Here is a 19352-nt window from a genome sequence, read left to right on the forward strand (position 1 = left end):
GTTGGGAGTGTCTTAAAACCCTGTTTGTTAAGAGATATGGGGATATATGTATAACTGATTCACTTTGTTATAAAGCAAAAACTAACACACCATTGTAAAGCAATTATACTCCAATAAAGATGTTAAAAAAGATGCTATTTGTTTAGAGGAACGGCTCTTTATTTGAGGTTGGTAGACTTTGTTAGAGTTGAGGTAGACTTTGGAGACAATTGTGCCCCTCTCTCTTCTTGTCATTGAGGAAACTGAGGGCTCGGGATGGTAAATGATTGGCCTTGAATCTCATTGGGGGACCCAGGAAGACGACCAGGTCTCCTGACGCACCCACACGGCAATCCTGGCCTTCAGACCCGTCTAGGAGAGGGAACAGTGACCTGTTAAATCAGATATTCCTGCTGTGTATCTTCCTCCCAGATATTGTTTTACTTTTTATAATGGAATGTTAGTATTATTTTTAAGTTCCTAATTATGTTCTTGTTCAGTACTCTGTTTTGAATTTTATAGTATACTGGATAAAATATTAATGAATTACTTTTTAGCCGTGAGAATTTTTATTCTTCTGTGTCATGTTTTAAAAAAGAAATTCTGACACATTACCACGTAATGTGCTAAAACCGAAATTATGAGAGAAAAGATAAAACACAAGGCAGTTTATAAGTTAGGTTACTGTTTTACTATTACTTACCTTTACTATTTTGACGTTTAGAGCATGTAGAATTTGTTAACATACCCACTACCATACCTCCTCTAATGTTAGGAAGAAAAAAATGGGAAGATACGTTTCTCCGTGACCGCTCTTGAAAACGTTATCCTTTTTTCTTTGCCTCAAGTGCTTACTAAGACAGAAAGTAGCATTGCTTATTTTTATTGGCCACACTTAAAAAATAAGTGAGAAATAAATGTCTTATCAGTCAGCACACATTTGCGGAGTACTTTGTGCAGGGGCATTGTGCTCGGTGCTGATGATTTTTAAGACATGCTATGTACGGTCTTTTGCCCAAGAGGCCACGCACACACTTATTTACCACTTGATTCTTTTACAGTGTGAGATCAAACATTTTCCTGTATTTAAAAATACCTGAGAGACGAATTCTCTCTATTTGTGTTCTTTTCGGCTTCATGTGAAATTTGAATAGAGAAATACTGCAAATAGAAAAAGAGTGAATAATTTTAGAACCCTGAGAATAATATTATGAAAGGTTAAATTGTCTATGCTTTAATAAAAGAAGCAGTTAAAATTACTTTAGTCACTGGAATAGTAAGTGTTTCTGTTTAAACTCTAGCCACACACCTAGACAGAAATAAATCTTGTTAAAACAGCAGCTCACTTCGAACCTTACTTGCTTTGCTCATTCTGGGTTCCCCAAACCTTGACTGCAGTAAAGTAGCAAAGTTCTATTCGGCCTGTTTGTAATAATATCTTTAAAAGGTTCTTTAACCTGATACTTTATGAAGAAAAAATAAAAAGGATTAGTTACGCATGCCTTGAATTTATAGTCTAAAATGAGAATCTAAACATTTGATTATACTACAGTTAACTGAAGCATGTTTTGTTACTACAGACTACAAATGCCCTTTTGTGGGATTTTGATTCAATCTTCACTTCCTTCTCACAGAAGAACTCAAACCCGGGGTCACTTTATGAGATTGGTCTGCATTTTGATTTGATCTGAATTGTTGACTATGTTATCTTTGTGAAAAACATTAAAAAGTATGCAAGAAGACACTGAGATACGTAATACTTTATAAGTTCCTTGAAGTCAGGTCTTTTTTTTTTTTTTTTTCTCCTTTTAAACCATCTCCAGAGCCTGTGTATTTCCCTGTTTATAGGTCTTGGTAGTATACATATTTGCTGGATAAATGAATGAATGGATTTATATTTATCTTTATGCATCATAATCCTCTTTTGTGTCAGATGCCATTCTAGTTTCCAGCTAGTCTGCCTGAGACATTTCATTTTTGTTTTAAAGTCTTTATTAGTATTTATAAAAAGGAATTAACTTTTATTCTGGTTATCTGTTGCTTAAAATAACAACTTATTATTATCATCTCATCATCGTGTGGATTAGGAATTTGGACAGGGCATAGCCCGGATGGCTTGTCTCTGCTCCACGGTGTCTGGAGTCTCAGCTGGGATGACGAAAAACTGTTAGGGGCTAGAGAACAGCGGGCAGCTGGCTGGGCATCTCATTCTCTTTTTTGGACGACTTCTCCACATGGCGAGGTTTGGCTTCCTTACAGTACGGTGGCTTCGAGGTAGTCAGGCATGTTTAGCAGCTCAGGACTGTGAGATAGGGGGGTTCCAGTGTTCCAGGCTGGAGCTTCAAGGCTCTGCAGTCCCAGAATATCACTTCTTCTGCCGCAGTCTGTTGGTCCAGCCAATCACTAAGGCAGCTCTAGTTTCAAGGGAAAGGCAGTTAAACTTCATTTCTCAATGAGAGGAGTATCAAAGAGTTTATTGCTATCATTAGTCTTCCATAGTTCTGTTCTTGATGTACTATTTGTCATCATTATTATTAACCTTATTAGGCTGTGGTTTATTCTAGGATGTTCAGCAGAATGTCTACTTCTAAGTGCTTGGGGGCCTGATGATAGCTCCTCTCTTCCTGTCTCCATGCTGTAGTTGTGACTTGACCACCTGAGTACCCTTAGTCCCAGACCAGAGAGACAGACAGATGGACAGACAGACAGGCAGGCAGACAGAGAGAAAAGTGTTAACGTTTCTTTGGGTAGAAACAAGAACTTCTTGAATGGGAGTTCATGCTCAAAATGAGTTTTCCCCATGGTGCCAGAGGGGAATTCCTATATCTGTGTGTGTGTGTGTGTGTGTGCGCGTGTGTGTGTGTGTGTGTGTGTGTGTGTGTGTGTGTGTGTTTAAAATTTCATAATAGGTAGGCCAGTGTGGTACCTAGAGATTTTGGTTTCATATACTATTAAAAAATTTTCCCCAAATCTAGGGAATTCACATAGGATTGCCAAATTTTGAATTTTGTCAAGTCATTACATGAAAAAAAAAAAAAAATCTACTACCACCTTTTAAGAAAATAAAAGGAAAATTTAATGCCACAAAATAATAAGCTCATAATCTAATAAAAGAGAATCCTCAAATTTAATAAAAACTTAGTTTTATGGAAAATAATTTTAATAGGAAATTAAAGCACTACATTTTTTTTTTCCACTTAGGTTTAAACCTGGAAAAGCTTTGTTTTTAAGCTACACGCAGAGACACAATTTGGGAACCACTGGTAGAGCCTTATTTTGATTTGTCAATTTTTAAAAAACAAAAGCTGTACACAAATGATTTTTTAAATCACATTTTATGGCTATATTTATTACGTAAGTAATGGGGAAAATTAACTGGTGTAATGGCCCTTATGAAAAGCACCCGTTTCAGTATATGTTACTTAGATTCCTTTTCAATGCAGAAAGATTTTAGTTTCATTAGGACCTATAACACAAAATCAGATTTACTAACTAAATATAAATAAAACTACCCAATCAGTAAGATTTAAATTATTAGTACCATGCAGTGTTGTCTGGCTGTGACAAGCCTGCTGTTTACAACCTGCTGAGGTCAGGTACCTTTGAGTTCAGCATATACTACTATTGGCTGTGTGACAGTATTTCACATCCCTCCCCCCATTTTTCCTTGAACTTATAGAAAACTTTGTCCCTCAACACTTGATATCAAAGACATTAAAATAATACTAGTCTCTAATCCAATTGTAAGCACAAATCCAAGTACTGAAATTAAGTGGCAGTAAGCTGTCAGCTGTATAATGGTCATCCATATGAATTAGCAGACCCCTATGTTGAATAATTTAGATTGTCATCGGAAAGAAAATACGACATGAGAAAACTTCATGGACATTTATATGCATTTGTAGTCTTTGGAGCTCCTAGTTTGAGGAAAAATTCAGCTACAATAGCTGTTTTCCTAGCTGTCTCCCACCTTAGCTTTTAGAATCGTATTTTCTTTTTTAAATGTGATTCCTCGTGTCAGATAAAGTCCTCAATTTGTCATAGCCTTTAAGTTTTTTCCTTCACTCTCTTTTATGCTACAACATCATAGTATTTCTTCCACTTTCTTTGCTTATATAAGCACAACAAGCCAATAATTGAATAATCTTGTTAGTGAAACATTTCAGGGCAATTCATTGGGTGAATTCACTGGGTGAATTGATGCTTGGGGCTGTTTTTGTAGTAGCTGGCTGTTAGAAAGCACCTTCTTGATATCAGATCTGTTCTTCTGGGGAGAATGAGGAAGTGGGTGAACCAAGAAATACAGAGGAGTGGAACCTGGCTGAAGGAACCAGGATGGAAACAGCGGGGGCGGCAGGGGTGTGGTGTGTGGAGGGAGAATGGCGGTCTTGAGCTCAGAGAGACCTAGATGCCACTAGCAGGTCTTCCTCTTGCTTTAAACTGAGGAAATCACTTAACTTCCCTGACTTTCACCTTCCTCCTCTGCAGAGTGAAATTGATAGATGCCTGTTTATGGAAAATATTAAAAATAATGCTTGTAAAATTTGTATCAGAGTCGCTGACACCTGATATTTAACACAAGGTGGCCCTCCTTGCTGTTCTGTGTTTAGCATGTTAGACCTCTCCTCTCCAGATCTTTCAAGTTTTATGTGTATTCTGTATTGTTAGATATTTTATCTGAAAATTCTAGATTCACAACTAATTAACAGGCTTCTCACATACCTTTTTGGGTACATAATGCCCTTCTTTGGTGGGAAGGCGGACACATTTTTTTTTTTTTTTTTTTTTTGCGGTGCGCGGACCTCTCACTGTTGTGGCCTCTCCCGTTGCGGAGCACAGGCTCCGGACGCGCAGGCTCAGCGGCCATGGCTCACGGGCCCAGCCGCTCCGCGGCATGTGGGATCCTCCCAGACCGGGGCACGAACCCGTGTCCCCTGCATCGGCAGGCAGCTCTCAACCACTGCGCCACCAGGGAAGCCCCAGACACATATTTGATGATGATTTCCATAGCACACAGTTCAGACATGGTGGCAAGGCCAGCATTTTTAGGATAATATTTGTTTCTGGGTTCATAGAAATTCCATTAGTCGAAGGGAGTACTGCCATTGCCAGGAGAGGCACTAATCTCTTTGAGCCTCAGTTTTCCATCTGTAAAACTGAGTAATTACAATAGATTATTTCCAAGCTTCTTCCAGACCTAAATTTTGAGGCAAAATTGTGCTATTGCCACAGGATTCAGTTTTCTTCATTTGTTCCTCAATGTTTTTGTCAAAACCCAGACACATAGCAAAATGAAAAATTGCATTTTAAGTTTTTTAACAAAATGGGAAACTCTTTATCAGCCCACACAATGAATCAAATTTCTGATGAAGTATCTTTTTTGATAATATTTCTCCTGAGTGACTGTTGGAACCATGGATTGACTCTGAAGTCATACAGACAGAGAGACAAATACTAACGGTACTCCAAGGATAAGCTGTCCATTTTGCTCTAAGTTGCAGTGCTTTTCTCCTAGTAGTCTGGCGCTCATTTTTGGATACCATATTCTTTCCAGAACTCTGTAAAATATCGCTACACTTAATTATATCACATAAAATTGGAATTTTACTCAAAGGAAAGGGGAAAAACATATGTGTGATATAAAATTATAGCTGTAAACACATATTATACACACATAAGCTGTTTTCAGTTTGAAAAAAAAATACCATTGTTTTGGTGCTTGCTACTTTTTTTTGTCTCTAGTGGATTAGAGCTGCCTAGTCAGAGTGATAGGAACATATGACCTGGAGTCAGGAGCCACTGGTTTGATGTCCAGCTCTGTCGCACATTCTTTGATTTTAGACAAATTGTCTTACCTTTTCTTGTCTATAAAATGGGTATTATATAACACCTTCCTTTTAAAGAAGACATTCTCCTACCCTCCTTCATACTGAATATGGTTTTTTTGTTTTGTTTTAAAGAATATTCCCTTCATTATGTTGAAATGATGATTATCTTAATGTGGTCCTACAGTGTTGAAAGCCATGGCCTCCCTGGACGTGGTGGGAATTGACAGTGACAGTCGTTTTGGGGAGAGGCTGGTTCTCAGGGAACAAACTCAGAAGACGGGCTTTGGTGGACAGAAGGTTTGTGCTGGTCCCTGTGACGTGGTTTTTGAGGGTACTGCTGGGTATTGGGGGTTAAACTATAGACAGATCATATAGTTTTAATGTTACTTCTGATTCACTTCTTTTTGTTACCCTGCAATCCTGAGGTAGTATACCACCTTGTCTGTGTTGCACTTGGGGATATGAGGGGAAGCTTCTCGGCTCATTTTGTAGCAGTCAGAGTAGTCCTTGCATCATCAATTAGGGGGAAAATCCAAGGAGAAGGTGAGTTTCTGAGAGGAGTTCACAGTCTTATTCCCTCCCCCGGAGTAGATTTTTTTTCTCTGTTTTTAATATTTGCAGGGTATATATTTTATTTTATTAAGGAAGGTAGACGTTTCCTCTCAAGCTGATTTATTGTAAAAAATAAATTGATAATCAGTGGGCATCTTCTACTATTCTGGTGTATACAGTAGGCTTCAGTACCTGTTCTTGTTTCACTGAGAATGATAGGGAACATTCAAGGCAAAATGATCTACGCTATTGGGAGGAAAACAGTTAAAATTCTACTCATAGTTTTTGGGAGCCTTTTATTTTGGGAGGACTGGTTGGTTGTCTGGTTGGCATGTTCTAGTCATGGTGGGAGTCATCCCTGAGCCTTTTATTTTTGTTTAAGGAAGATTAATTTCTGCCCAATACATTATTGTGTCTTTTCTCCCTTGTAATTCTATTCGAGGTTATTATTGTGTGAATTTTGGGGCTGAGCGCCCTGATTAAAGACCCAGGGCTTCTGCAGGAGAGTTGTTTAAAAGTCACTAGTCCAGGGCTTCCCTGGTGGCGCAGTTGTTGAGAGTCCGCCTGCTGATTCAGGGGACACGGGTTCATGCCCCAGTCCGGGAAGATCCCACATGCCACGGAGCAGCTGGGCCCGTGAGCCATGGCCGCTGAGCCTGCATGTCCGGAGCCTGTGCTCTGCAAACAGGAGAGGCCACAACAGTGAGAGGCTCACATACCGCAAAAAAAAAAAAAAAAAAAAAAAAAAGTCACTAGTCCAGCCTCTGGTTATCTTCTTACTCAGAGGTGGAGGAAACCTTACCCCTTGCCCTCAAGATGCTCACAGCCTAGAGGGGAAGAGAAATTTTAGCATAAGGTAATCATGATAGTGATCGTTTGCACACACTGTGTCCAAATCCTTATTTCCTATTCACTTGTCAACGCTCTAACTTTCTCCAGTCTGCTTTACGTCTTTATCATTCTGATGAAACTCTCCTTAGGAAGGTCATGGGCAATTTCTGCTTGCGAACCCGAGTGGAAACTGTGCAGTTCTCACTACTGAGTATTGAACAGTGTTGTCCACTCTCTCCTTCTGGGAACTCGCTCTCTCAGATTCTGTGCTGCTCTCCCTCCTGTCTGTTAGGTAATTTCTTCTCATTCTCCTCTGCTAATTCCTTTCCTACATAATTTTTCAAAGGAGGAGTTCCTTAGGGTGTCTGAATTCCAGATTCCCAGCTCTTTGTCCTTTAAACCATATCTGTGGATTTAAATGCCGTCTTCAGGTTAGTGACTTCAAATTTAGTATCTTTAGTCCTCTCCCAAATTGGAGTCATGTATATTCAACTACATGTGAGGTGAATTTTTCTTCTAGGTCTTTCTCTGTGCAAGAATATTACTCTTTGGAGAGTCACTGTTTTTATTACTCTTTGGAGAGTAACTGTTTGATGCTGCATTCCTGTGTTGGCTCTGATCATAGTCGGTGAGAGACAGAATTGAAAGGAATGGTTGTATGGAATGTGTGAAATTGATGTTGTCATTATATCATACATATCAACTGTGTATGTCGACCTACCTGTAGCTTAGTTTTTAAATAGAGGATATATCCTTTTCTATATATCTATTTTAATTATGGCTTATGAATTTTTTATATTTAGTATGGATGAAAAGTTATGAAGTCATAAATTAAATCTCTACGCTTAAAATTGAGGTATAGTTGATTTACAATATTAAGTTTCATGTGTATAACAGTGATTCACAATATTTAAAGATTACACTCCACTTAGAGTTATTCTAAAATATTGGCTATATTCCCTGTGCTGTACAGTATATCCTTATTTATTTTATATGTAAGTAGTTCATACTTCTGAATCCCTTACCCCCCCCCCTTGTTATTTTCATAGAAAGGCATTTTATTTTTTTAATTTATTTTTTAAAGTATTATTTTTAATTTTATTTATTTATTTTTAAATTTTTGGCTGCGTTGGGTCTTCATTGCTGCGCGCGGGCTTTCTCTGGTTGCAGCGAGCGGGGGCTACTCTTCGTTGTGGTGCGTGGGCTTCTCATTGTGGTGGCTTCTCTTGTTGCGGAGCATGGGCTCTAGGTGAGCGGGCTTCAGTAGTTGCAGCACACGGGCTCAGTAGTTGTGGCTCACAGTTTTAGTTGCTCTGCAGCATGTGGGATCTTCCCGGACCAGGGATCGAACCTGTGTCCCTTGCATGGGCAGGCAGATTCTTAACCACTGCGCCACCAGGGAAGTCCCAGGCATTTTATTTTAAATGTAGCAGTGTAGCATGTCTATCACAAACTCCCAATCTATCCCTCCTCCCCCTCCTTCCTCCTGGTAACCATAAGTTTGTTCTCTAAGTTTGTGAGTCTGTTTCTGTTTTGTAAATAAGTTCATTTGTATCATTTTTTTTAAGATTCTGCATATAAGTGATGTCATGTTTGTCTTTGTCTGATTTACTTCACTTTGTATAATAATCTCCAGGTCCATCCATGTTGCTGCAAATGGCATTATTTCATTCTTTTTTATGGCTGAGTAGTATTCCGTTGTATATATGTACCACACCTTCTTTATCCATTCATCTGTCGATGGGCATTTAGGTTGCTCCCATGTCTTGGCTATTGTAAACAGTGCGGCAATGAACATTGGGGTGCATGTATCCTTTTAAACCATGTTTTTCTCTGGATATATGCCCGAGTCCCTTACCCCTATCTTGCCCCTTCTCCCCTTCCCTCCTCCCCCTCAGTAACCACCAGTTTGTTCTCTATATCTGTGAGTGTCTTTTTTGTTATATGTTTTATTGTTTTAGATTCCTTGTATAAAGAATTTCATTGGTTAGGAGTCATTGTCTGAACTCTTTAAACAAAGAAAACATAAGCTTGTGTGAAGTATATATAGAAGTTAATCAGTTAACTTATAAATTATTCTTCTGTAGATTAGATGTTATTTTTAGCACCATTAACTTAATAATAGGGAAAGAATTTTACCTTGCATGTGTGGTACACATTCTTTACATTAAAACTTTTTAGGACATTTTATATTATATAAAATATATGTTATATATATATTAAATACCATGTCCTGTTCAGTAATCTGAAGTAGTTCTCATAGTTAAGTTTTGAAGGTATAGCTCTCCTCTTGATGTTATATGATTTGAAACATGCTGAGTTAAGGGTATGTTTTATGTTCAGTTGTTTGGGAGTTTTTGTGCTTTTAAGCAAAAAGTGGAAAAATAAATTATTGTATTAATCATACATTTTGGGTTTACGCTTGTAGTGGGTATATGTTCAGATATGCTTGGCTGGGACTGTTGAAAAATCTCAAGTAATTTGATCAGTACCTCTAGCTTTTTTCTTCCTTTCCCCATGTGTCCTCTTCATTTCTATCAACCTGTCTGACTGGCTTGATGACTGGGGTGATGCTGGCTAAATAACAAAGAAGACCAATAATAGGACCTCTGTTGGAACATGGTGTATGGTGGCCGTATGGCTCCCCTTTGGCTAGTCATCTGTTTCCAGTAGCACGTGCCATGTACTCTGTTGTCCATCAAAAATCAAGTTAGTTGTTACGGTCTGCAAATATATTTTCATTTGCATACCAACACTGTTGTTGATGACTTCCTTTAACTGGAGTGACAACTTTGAGAAAATAGTGAGGCTACATTTGAGTCAGGAAGAAATAAGGTCATGATTTATTAACAAGTGTCAGCCAGGGGTGAGTGATTTGGGGAATATGCTGCTCTTATTGGCACTACACCAAAAACTCAAGGAGGCGGTTTTTAGGCTGATCACATTTTGGGCCATCTTTTTCAAATCAAGTTGGCGACAGTGATAACATTACCAAACTTTCCGTAATAGCCTAGTGGGTAAGAGCATACGTGAACTCAGCAGGCAGACTCTGTGTTCAAATCCAGGCTTTGCTGCCACATCAGCTCTGTGACCTTGGACAAAGTATTTCACGTTTCAGTTAAGTTTCTAAATCTACAAAATAGTGATGATAATGGCAGTACCTGCCTCATAAGGTTGTTAGGAAAATTAAATTAGGTAACACGTTTCAAGCCCTCTGCCCAGAGCTCTCATGAAATAAGCATTCATTGAATGATAGTTATTGTTGTTATTCGTGGTTGTGTTAAACCAAAACAGCAAGATATGGTCCCTCCTCATCCTACTAGTCAGAAAGTACTCTCTTAGCTAGTATTACAGATGTCACTTCATTTTCTTCCCGGCTTACTTTCCTTCCTCTGGCTCTGTTCATAACTATTCATTAAAAATAATAATAAAATAAAATAAAACATTGAGCACATCTCTTCCTAACTCTCTCCTGCTTTTATTTTATTTATTTTATTTTTGGCTGTGTTGGGTCTTCGTTGCTGGGTGCAATCTTTCTCTAGTTGCAGCGAGCGGGGGCTGCTCTTCACTGAGGTGCGTGGGCTTCTCATTGTGGTGGCTTCTCTTGTTGTGGAGCACAGGCTGTAGGCGCGCGGGCTTCAGTAGTTGTGGCACATGGGCTCAGTAGTTGTGGCTCGCGGGCTCTAGAGTGCAGACTCTGTAGTTGTGGCGCACAGGCTCTGTAGTTGTGGTGCACAGGCTTAGTTGCTCTGCGGCATGTGGCATCTTTCCGGACCAGGGCTCGAACCCGTGTCCCCTGCATTGGCAGGCGGATTCTTTTTTAAAAAAAAATTTATTTATTTATTTTTGCTGTGTTGGGTCTTTGTTTCTGTGTGAGGGCTTTCTCTAGTTGCGGCAAGCGGGGGCCACTCTTCATCGCGGTGCGCAGGCCTCTCACTATCGCGGCCTCTCTTGTTGCGGAGCACAGGCTCCAGATGCGCAGGCTCAGTAGTTGTGGCTCACGGGCCTAGTTGCTCCGTGGCATGTGGGATCCTCCCAGACCAGGGCTCGAACCCGTGTCCCCTGCATTAGCAGGCAGATTCTCAGCCACTGCGCCACCAGGGAAGTCCCTCTCCTCCTTTTAAAGAAATCACAACCTGTAGCTTTAATGCTGCCAGCAATCTTTTTAATGAGTGATGTAGGCTCAATCCCGATTTCTTTCTCTTTTGTTTCTGCCTCAAAGTAATGATGTGTAACTTGTGCTAGTGGATGCTCTACTTGACAAATGCTCACACCACCATTTGCTACTAGAACTACTTTTAGTCCTTAGATCCCTTTACTCACACAGTTAGCTATCACATAGGAAGAAAGAGCAGGGACACAGAGGTAGTACATTTTAAAAAATGATTTAAAAATTTTAACCATTAAAATAATTGAGGTATAATTTGCATACCATTTTAAGTGTATTAAAAGAAGAGTTTTAGTAAATTCTTACAGTTTTGTGTGTCTCATGTTTCTTATACGTCTTTCTTTAGCATCACCACAGTCCAGTTTTAGAATAATTCTATCCGCCCCAGATGTGTCCGTTTTCGGTCAAGTCCCCCCTTGTGTTCCCTGACCCAGGATACTATGGATCTGTTTTCTGTCTCTGTAGTTTTGCTTTTTCTGGAAATTTCAAATAAATGGAATCATGCAGTATGTTGTCTTTGTGTCTGGCTTCTTTCTTTAGCAAGATGTTTTTTGAGACCCTTTCATGTTGTAGCATACATCAGGAATCCATTCCTTTTTATTGTTGAGTGGTATTTCATTGTATGAATGTACCACATTCTGAAAAATTCATTCTCCAATTGATAAACTTTTGAATCGTTTTCAGTTTTTGGCTATTCTGGATCTAACTGATAGGAACATTCAAGTACAACTCTTTGTATGGTCATCTGTCCCCAAGAGGAATGAAAACACACCTTGGTGTGAAATTGTTGGGTTATATAATGAAAAACTTCCAAACTGGAAAATGGCTGTACCATTGCACTTTCCCACCAGCAAAGGATGAGTTGTGAGGGTTCTAGTTTCTCCATATCCTTGGCAGCACTTTAGATATTTTGTTGGATAGGCTATGGTATTTTGTTTTGGTTTTAATTTCCATTTTCCTAATGACTAATGTTCAGTGCTTTTTTGTGTACATTGGATGTCTTCACATATTTTGCTCATTTAAAAAAGTTGAATTATCGGGGCTTCCCTGGTGGCGCAGTGGTTGAGAGTCCGCCTACGGATGGATGCAGGGGATATGGGTTCGTGCCCCGGTCTGGGAAGATCCCACATGCCGCAGAGCGGCTGGGCCCGTGAGCCATGGCTGCTGAACCTGCGCTCCGCAACGGGAGAGGCCACAACAGTGAGAAGCCCGCGTACTGCAAAGAAGAAAAAAAAAAAAAAAAGTTGAATTATCTGTTTTGTTATTGTAAGAGTCCTTTATATATTCTATATACATCCTTTATTAGATATTTAGCTCTTTATATTTTCTAAATACATCTGTGTTATCAGATAATTATTTTGCCAATATTTTCTTTCAGTCTGTGGCTTTTTGCTTTCTATTCTGTTGTTTTTTTTTAATACGTCTTTATTGGAGTATAATTGCTTTACAGTGTTGTGTTAGCTTGTGTTTTCATTTGTTAAATGATTTCTTTTGAAGAGCAAAAGTTTTAATTTTAAAGGAATTCAATTTTGTTTTTTTCTTTTATGGTCTTTAAAATTTTTTTTTTCCTCTATGCCTTTAGGTGTCATACCTAAAATTTTTTTGCCTAATCCACAATAATTTTCTCCAAGTGCTTTCTTCCACGAGCTTTGTAGTTTTAGTTCTTACTTTTAGATCTATCATCCTATCTGTTTTGTGTTAATTTTTATACAAGGTGCGAGGTAAAGGTTGAGGTTCTTTCCCCCTCCCCCATATGTATAATCAGTTTTTGGTACCATTTATTGAAAAGACTGCCCTTTCCTCATTGAATTACTTTACCACCTTTGTTGAATATGAATTGATATAAATGTGTGGGCCTGTTTTTGGACTCTGTTCTCTTCCGTTTATCCTTATGCCAGTACCCTACTGCTTTGATTATTATAACTTTATTGTAAGATTTGAAGTCGGGTAGTATCTTTCAGCTTTTGGTGTAGTCTTAAAGTGGTCCCCATTCAAAACTTTCCCAGCAGGCTCATTGTTTATACATCGTCTGGGTGGTTATGGGCAGATGACACTATTAAGACATCTCAGGGAAAATCAGTTTTACTTCGGGTAGGGTAGGCCTGACATTACCTGTCACTTTATTGAGTTACCTGTCTCAGCTAGCAGCATTTAGCAGGATCACACTTGCCATAATCATAATTATGTGTAATGCCTACCATGTACCAAGTGCTTTATGTAATTATCTCATTTGATACTTCCAAGGTGCTGCGAAGAGGACATCATCATCCTCATTTTATAGTTGAGTCCACAATAACATTTCCTAGGTCACACACCTAAGCAGCTGCTAGTGATGGAACAATATTAACAGCAGCAGTATTCACATGAGAAAGCCAGGTTTTGAAACCTCACCTGTTCGATGGTCTTAACCCTAGGTTCTCTCAACTGCTCCAGGTGGCCCTCTTCATGGAGAGGAGGTGTATCTCTTTAGTTTATACATTGGAAATAGTAGTGGTAGTAAGAGAGAAAAGGACGACATGCGTGTATCCCTGCCTTTTCTTGCAGTGTTCCTGTCTTTCCTTCTGTCAGTCTGCCGGTGACAGAAGGCCCAGGGCGGTCTTCCCCTCTCCATCTCTTGAAACTGCTAAAGTAGCTTCCTGAAAGCTATCTGGACTCGTAGATGAGAAGGGGGATGCCGATTTATTATAGGTGGTCAGTGCCCGTACTTCTGCTTTAAATAGCTATTTTTTTCCTTTAGTGACTTAGAAAACATTTTATAATTCTGTGTTTATAAGTATTTTGTTAATTCTTCTGGTTTAAAATGTTACACCGAGGTATCATACTATACTGTGGAAATGATTCACATCTTCTATCTTCATGTCCATATGTATCTTACTTTAGTTTGGATTCGTTAGCACTTTTTCCTCATTATATTAGCACATTCATAAAAACCTTCTGAGTGGTATAGATCAAGCAATAATTGTTTAATATCATCATTCACACTCACATCACAAGTTTTAACTGTTGACTGTTGCATAGTGTGATGTCCTCGAGCACATTAGTTGTTGGTATAGAATTAGAATGGGCTTAAGTAGGCCGGCAGTGCTGGAAAGAATGGATGACCCCTGTTACGTAACAGTTTACTGCTCACCACTCACAGGCTGCCACTTGAGGAGAACCCATTTGTTTTATTTACTGCGATAACCTCTTATCTGCATACAGATTTCCTTTTGTTTTTCATGAATCATCTCTGCCTAATACCCTAGCTGCATTTCTTTACCTGTGATGGTCTCCAGATTGATCAGGTCCTGGCAAAAACCAAAATGCATTTTTTTCCCATTTCTTTCCCCTTTATGAAATCAGATGTTGCTGGTGCCCTAGAAAAAATGGCAGTTTGGGTTATTAAATTAACATTAGCTTTTTTCTACTATTAGGTTCTATTTATTATTCTAAAGAGTAAAGGGCGCATCAGAAAGTTAATACTCTTAAGTCTGATAATGAATCAAAGTATGAATTATTACTGATTGGTGTCACCTGAAGGAAAAAAATGCAGTTGTAAAAACATTCCTTGAAGCTGATTAAATCTAGTAGTACATATTAGTTAAAATAAAGACATACTACTACTAGTAGCAGTTAGGCAGTTTTTCTTAGGTCCATAATATACACAAGAGTGGTAAACATTAATCCACATAAAATATGATAGGCACATATTGGTTGTGTTCGTATTACTGACTGTGCATCTTGGAAATAAATAAACTTCTTTGGTACAGTGGAAGTGATCCTTGTGTGGATCAGAGAAAGTGCTGCACAGTCCTTCATGGCTAAGTTCTTTGTTCTCAAAGATACACACCCAGATGAATCTTGGTTGCCCTCATTATTGAAAATGTTCAGTTCTTCCTTTTCTTATCCACTCTTACTCATGCAAATTGTCATATATAGCATCATTTTTTTTTTTTTGGCCGTACCACGTGACTTGCAGGATCCTAGTTCCCTGACCCGTGGTCAAACCCGGGCCCCTGGCAGTGAGAGCAGCAAGCCCTAACCACTGGACTGCCAGGGAATTCCCTATAGCATCATTTTTACATCATTTTACACAAGATTTTTTTTTTGAGATGAATTATTCACTTTTAAACGTCTTTGTTTAAGCAATCGTGACATAGGTTTTTATTTCAATAATTTCAAGCCTTTCTATTCCATATAGGCAAACTATAAATCACAGCAAATTAAGATCAGTATGTGAACTTAATTAATTAATTAACTTGTTCATTCATTCATTCATTCATTCAGCAAACATTTCCTGTGTACTGTGTTACTATGGGCTGGGCATTGGGCTAGGAGTGCAGTGTGGAAATGGGTAGCTCAGGCGTCCTCTGCTTTTATTCAGCTTTCAGTGCTAGTGATTAGACAGGCAGCTACCAGGAAGTGTAATAAGTGTTACGGCGGGCACTCAAAATTTGTTGGGTAGACACCTCATAATTCACACTGAAATGTAGCCTTATGTGTCTTACATTAGTTTCTACAAATAGAAGTAAGGTAGCAGGTCGTCTTCTCGATTTACCATGCAATTTAATGGAGAGATGTTATTAATGAGTATTATTTGTATATTGGTTGTAAAAAATCACATCCACTCTAATGAGTCTAACAGGATTCTGCATTTTTTATTCATATTTGTTTGTTTCTTTATATTGCAGATTTCTCTTGGATTTGGCTACAACTTTATAGATCTTCTGCACTGTGTACAGGCACAGGTGAGTTTAAAAGTAAGCTTTTCTGTTGGTATATTTTGATTTTTAAGTAAAATCAAACATTTAAAGTTATACTATTTATAGTTTAGCAAAATAATACGTAAGTAAAATGAATATAAATTTTAAAAGTGTTGTATATTTGTCTACATTTGTTTTATTATGAAAACTCACTATGAATGTATTGGAAATGGTATTTGGAGGTAAAATGACCATATCTGTTTATCAGTGTTTACTGTGTGTATTTGGGAAGAGTTTACATTTACCCATTGGATGAGGTGAATTATCATTTCATAGCCTAGCAAAATGTTTGCATTTATTTTTATATGTAAATTAAAAATTGCTTGCTATAGATTTTGGCATCAAATTTCAGTCTTATGTGGGTAGATTTAATGAGCAGGCCTTTCTGGTCCAACCAGTCTGAAATAGCTTCTCAATCACTCCTTATCACACAACCCTGATTTATTTTTATCATAATGTTTATGATCATGTGATGTATTCTTATTTTTAGTTTCCCCTACTAGAATATAAGCTCCATGAACATTGGGGCCATTTTTCTCTTATTGAAAACAGTATCCATAGCCCTTAGGATAGTGTTTATTGTATGGGAAAGACGGAATAAGCATTTGTTACCGTAATTATTGGGTAATACATAGTAAGAATTTATTTATATACAGAGTAATTGAACTCTGCATCTGTAAATACAAAATAGAAATAGCTCCTTATACTTATTTCTAAATATGAATTTATATCAGATACTTTGAGTATATCGCTCATAAATGTTCAGAGAAATTACCTGTGTTACATATTTTATGTACTCAAGTATGATTAATCAGGGTAGAATTCAGAGGATAATGCTTCCAATTCTGTATTTATTTTGTCACCACCGTAGTAGGTTCTTAGGATCAAGTGACGGGTAAACCTGAAGCAAGTGTGGGAGCTTCTCACCTCCTTACTCCATCATGCTACGATTTGGAAATGTTTTGTGTTATCTTATGGAGAGCAAAGTATCAACATATTTGACATTAGTTGTCCAGTTTTAATCTCTGAAAGCCAAATAAACTAAAAATTTCCCACTACCTGTCACTTCATACAAAATGTAATTTACTTAGGTTATTTTATTTTTGTAGATTGGGGGGAATTTTGGGTCATTTTTCTGCCCTCTGTATTGATGCTTGAATTCATTATCGAAGGAACCACCCATTTCCTTTTGTCTTTGGCAGTTTTCTTTAAGTGTTCCAGGATGTTAGTCGCTACTGTTGGGTTCATGTCTTTTGTTTTTCGTATGTGTTGTTTTTTGATCTGTTTCACCTTCTTCAGGCATTGGTTTCTCCTTCCGCCATCATGGTTTTTCATTTATAAAAAGAACTAAGTCTGAACTTTAGGCTTTTTTTTTAAGTAAAATTTTAGGAATTACACAGCCATTTCTTATTCACATCTAATTTACAAATGCAATTTGCAGAGACTCCTTCGATAACACTAATAACAGCAGCTACTACTTATTGCTCCCTCACTGTGAGCCAGGCATTATATAAGTGCTTTTCATTATCTTCAGAATAACAGATAAGGAAATTGAAGCTGAGAGAGGTTAAGTGACTTTCCCAAGGTCATATCAAGTAAGTGGCAGTTTGCCACTCTGAAGACTTTGATCTTAACCCCTGAGCTCCATTTTCTGCCTAAATAGCCCTGCATACGAGCATATTTGTGGCAATAAACGTAGTATAGGAAAATCATGTTCATATTTGAGGACTTAAAAATTAATTTTAAAATCAAATATTATTTTGCTTATATTTCATTAGTAGGTCTTAACTGCTAACCTTTATTTCAAACTGAAACATGATGACTCATTTGAAATTTAATGATGACCTAAACAATTTAAAGTTCTACCTTGGCACTTTAATTTCATACTCACTTTTGGGGGGCAGGTACATGGCAGACAGCCATTTGGATTCCTTTTTTTGTTATAAACATGGTATGCTATGAATCAGCATTCCTTCTCCCTTGCAATATTAGAAACTTCAGGTTGTGAGTGGCATCTGTGGTTTGTTGGATGAATCACTTTTCCTGCAGAGAACAGGTTGTGTGAAATATTGTGACTATAGAATTACTTAGAACCCTTATCTTGGAAGGTGTAATAATTTATGTCTCTGTGGGAAATATTTTAATTATTTAAGAAACGAAGTGACATAGCTTTGAGGTAGAGCAGGGTTGGTTCAAATATAATTTCAGCTTTCCTTGTTTAGTTTATTTTCAAGGCTGAGTAGGAGATGTTATATAGAAATATTTTGAATCTTCAATGTACAATATTGTGGACAAAATGTTCTTGAAGGCAGTGTTGTTGAATATAGCTTAAAATTTTGATTTGAAAACATGATTAAGTATGCTTCGTCACACTTTCCTAGGGATTCTATCTGTGAGTGTAAATGCAAATTCCAGGTTTGAGTATAGGGAAATGAAATTCTGTAGTTTGAATTTAAAAAGACAAAATTTATTTAACAGGCTGAACTGTGCTTCCTAATCTACAGCTATATCAGTGTTTCCATTGCAGTCTCACATTTTAAGCATTTTTAAAGTTGGCCAATAAAATTTTGTCAGAATTGATAGTCAAAACAGGAGCAAGTGTTAGATAAATCTATTTGACAGTATAGCCTTGAAATGTAATTTTCCCTTTGCCATGGAAACCTGAACTCACTGTGGATTCATATATATTTTGGATTTATTTATAAGTACATTTTCTCTATGTTAGAGATATCTGGGGTGAGAGGACAGGGTGACATGGGTGAGTGAAGAATTGTTCACACATACTGGGTAGAGCTCAACTCTTCAATACTAACATGTAAAGAGAGTTCTCCAAAGTACAATAAAGCATCATATACTTCTTGTGATACTAATACATTTTGTTGTTAAATACTAAACATTATATTAAACATATCAAGACATAAAAGAAATTATGTCCATATTGGATATGGCATGATTGAAAGTACATTTCAAATGAATAGTTGTTGGATTTTGAATTCCCTCTTTGTTCATAGATGTGAGAAGATTTGTGATTAGGTGTCTGATTTAACTGAGAGTGTATAAATTCCCATGAAGACGGGCAGCTTGATTTGAGCTACAAATCTGAGATTGTGAGCAGTGTCCCCTGAAAATCAGTATTATTCTAAACAAAATTTAGTAGATTTAACTATATCTCTTTTGCTTTAGGCAGAAATCTGCCAGCATTTAGTTGTGTTGCTATTTTTGTGCTGTTTCCTTCAGATGTCAGCATGGTAG

General features: G+C 37.7%; 1 protein-coding gene across 3 annotated transcripts in view; it reads left to right on the forward strand.

Annotated features, from left to right (window-relative positions):
- NCOA2 (nuclear receptor coactivator 2) overlaps positions 1-19352 on the forward strand; it is a 271625-nt gene that overhangs the window by 83713 nt on the left and 168560 nt on the right. For all 3 annotated transcript variants that reach the window (XM_082674475.1, XM_082674477.1, XM_082674476.1), the window contains exon 2: positions 16029-16085. The gene's annotated coding sequence lies outside the window, so the exon portion shown is untranslated. The remainder of the gene's footprint in view (positions 1-16028; positions 16086-19352) is intronic.

This window comes from Grampus griseus, assembly GCF_964374135.1.
Source record: "Grampus griseus genome assembly, chromosome: 17".
Taxonomy (NCBI): Eukaryota; Metazoa; Chordata; class Mammalia; order Artiodactyla; family Delphinidae; genus Grampus; species Grampus griseus.